At 45.8% G+C, this 3,392-nt stretch overlaps 1 pseudogene; it reads left to right on the top strand.

The window, feature by feature from the left end:
• Positions 1-2,528: 2,528 nt before the first annotated feature.
• On the top strand, positions 2,529-2,929 carry LOC125431260 (annotated as a pseudogene).
• The last annotated feature ends 463 nt before the right edge of the window (positions 2,930-3,392 follow it).

Raw genomic sequence — 3,392 nt, 5'->3', positions numbered from 1 at the left:
ACTGTCTCATTTTCGGGCTGATTGTCTCAGTTGTAGGGAGGGGAGCATTGCGAAACATGATCTTCCACAATCGTCCGCATGCAGTCTGAGGTGGTATAGTCCATTCTTATCACCTCATGTTCATTCCCCTGTTGGGGTAAACAAACTTTCACCCTTGAAGACAGAAAGGACTGATACCAGAAAAGCCACTACTGCCCAAATGGTTGGGTTGTCATCCAGGGGGCATCTGAAGATCTCCCACTATTACAGTGGGTCTCCAGACAACCAAAAGCAGTTCCCCTTGACAAAATGGCTGCATTGGAGGGTGGGGTCTTCAGCATGTCATCCTGCCAAGGTCCATCACCTCCCTAGGCTCCGCCTCCAAAATCTACTGGTATTTCCCAACTCACAGTTGACAGCTCTATCAAACTGGTAGGATGTGTGCTTATGCAAAGGTGTATCAGTGGATTTATTTTTTAAAAAATCTGCTTCCCGGCAGTGTTCCCCAAACATCTTACAAAATAAAGCCGAACAAGCAGGGAACTGAGAAATAACTTGATGGGAACGGGAAATCTCACCCAGTTGCATGCTTTCTCCCACACGTTTCTACCCCCCCTCAACACACACACACACTCTCTCTCTCTCTCTCTCTCTCTCTCTCTCTCTCTCTCTCTCTCTCTCTCTCTTCATGCTTACACTCAGTGGTGGGATCCAAAAATTTTAATAACAGGTTCCAACGGTGGTGGGATTCAAACAGTGGCGCCGCCGCACACACGCACCTCCAGTCCCTATTGGGCAGGGAGGTTGCTTTAGTAACCCCTTCTCGGCACTCAGAAAAAAATTAGTAACCATTTCTAGAGAAGTGGGGAGAACTGGTTGGATCCCACCTCTGCCTACACTATGTCGTCCTGGTCTTTCTGATGTGTTTTTCTTTTTCACTTCCATCCCAGTTTGTCCACCCAATTCCTTCCATTGTTGTTTCTACTGCGACTCTTCCTGCTCTCTCATTCACATGCCTGGTGATTTGCCTCCTCCTCCTTCTTTCCCTGTCACCGTAGTCATTTCTCCCTCATTCTCTCCACCAGCTTCCAGACTTTCTCATACAGAAGCGTCACCTCCCCATCCCTTTAATGTAGCCTGCTATCAGTTGATGTGGTTGCTCGGCAACGCTCAAAATGGTGGGTGTTTTTCCCCCATCAAGGAAGCGATTTAAGGATGTTTGAACATCCCCATACCTTCTTTCTTTGGATTTTTCTGCAAACCTGAGGGTCCCTGCAAGTTTGCAGAAAGATCTCCCTTCTCAGAACATGGCCCTAATCTACAGATGTTCACAATTTTATATATGATGAAAAATCCAATACAACAAGGAGTCACAAAGGCAAAAGTAAAAATTCAGCATCAGATTAAAATGACCTCCTGAAAGGAGTGAGGCACAGCACGGTCTGATGTTGCAGCAACCCACTGCAAAATCTCTCTATGCAAGAAATCCAAAAGGTACACCCACCAATGAGAAGGCTCTTGCCCTTGTTGCTACCTGGTGTACATTTGATGGTAACCTCAACAGAGCCTTCTAAGATGACTGGAGTGGGTGAGGGAGGTATATGGATGAAGGCCATCCTTTAGATAACTATTACTCAAGGAAACGCAGCCTATGCATTCCCCATTTAAGCTTAGGGCTTTAAAACTCAAGGTCCTGCACTCTAAATTAGGCCTGGGATCCAAGAGATAAACTCTCAAAGGTCCCAAAGGCAGTTCCAGGAAGTGGACATTGTGTGTGTACCATCAAGTTGCTGCCAACATGGCATTTCTGTAGGGTTTTCAAATCAAGAGTCACCCAGAGGTTGGTTTGCCATTGCCTACCTCCACGTGAGACAGTTCTGAGAGAACCGTGACTGGCCCAAGGTCGCCCAGCAGAAATCATGTGGAGGAATGCGTAATCAAACCTAGTCCTTCAGATTAGAGTCCACCACTCTTAACCACTATTCCACACTGGCTTTTTACAGCATTGCAGGGGATTGGACTTGATGGCCCTTGGGGTCTCTTCCAACTCTATGATTCTATGATTCATATCAGACCAAGAGTTTACTAGATCACATAAAACAGAGGCATGTTGGTTAGATGATCTGGAGAATAGTTATGGTGAGATCATTTGTCTGCATATCTGTTGGAGAATATAATGTTTGTGAAAATGTTGCAAGTTCTTCCATGAGCTGAGTCATCAAATCAGGGCTTTTGTTCGGTGTCTTTGCTGTCTGGGGCTCCAGAGACACTTCCAGAGTTAGACAAGTACTTTAACTAACAAGGAAGATTCCCAGTGGAGTGCTGCCTGTGTTGATGGTTTTATCATTTTTTATTTTGTACTAGTGGGGTGCCTGATCACCATTTACCAACCATGTGTACTCGTTGCACTCAAGATATTTAACGACAGACTCTCAGCCACCAAAATCACCCTCAGTAGCTTCAGTGTCTCCTTGCTCTTCCTTGCCTACTTGGCAGCAAATGCTCAATCTAAGCGGATAGGGGTGTAAGGAAGAGACGCTAATGGGAACATGGCTCATGCCAAGCAAACTGCCCATAAATCCACCAATGGGAGGGCATGCAGGAAGCAACTCACGACAGAAGCGGCTTGCAAAAGTGCGCCCTCTACTGGTGGAGCCAAGAAACCACATTGCTACGGGCCAGGGACTGTGGCAGTGAGGATGAGGAATCATAACCCAACTGAATTTCTGATCCGCAAACTTCCTTTCCAGCGCCTGTTGTGTGAAATTGCTCAGGAGGACTTCAAGATACATCTGTGTTTCCAGAGCTCAGCTACTGATGCTTCACAGGAGGCCTACCTGGTTGGCCTGTTTGAAGATACCAATTCGTGTGCTTATCCATGCCAAAACATGTTGCAATCACGCCAAAAGATATCCAGCTAACATGTTACATACATGGAAAGCTTGCTTAAATTTGGTCGAGATTGCACTAAGAATACAGGGTCGGGTGAGAAGACGTTCCCCTCCTTTTGCCTACCATCACTGGCCACCAGGGGGCCTACAGGAAGCAGTCAGATTCTTTCATCTTGTCTCAGAGCACAACCACCTCCCCCTCCCCCCCAGATCATTTGAATAGAATTTTAATTGTCATTCATTTTGGACTTTTCCCCGTGAGCTATTTTAGGAGTTAGGTTTGTCTGAACAGTAGAATGAACAATTAATTGTTGGTGAATTAAATCACCTGTTAATCCATTGGATGCCTTGCAGGGGAAAGGTGCTTTTGGTTCAATCAAATGCATTCACATTTATTTACCTTACAGGATTCATTCAGATTGACTGGAGCACAGAATTTGCATCATTCTTCTTCCACTTTAGATCAGCGTTCTCTCTGTAAAGCCACTACACGTGCCTCACTGCTTTCCACATCAGTGCAGG

The sequence above is a fragment of the Sphaerodactylus townsendi genome, linkage group LG04 (assembly GCF_021028975.2).
Source record: "Sphaerodactylus townsendi isolate TG3544 linkage group LG04, MPM_Stown_v2.3, whole genome shotgun sequence".
Lineage (NCBI taxonomy): Eukaryota > Metazoa > Chordata > Lepidosauria > Squamata > Sphaerodactylidae > Sphaerodactylus > Sphaerodactylus townsendi.
Note: the sequence above shows the minus strand (reverse complement) of the source record. Positions and strands in the feature narration are given on the sequence as shown.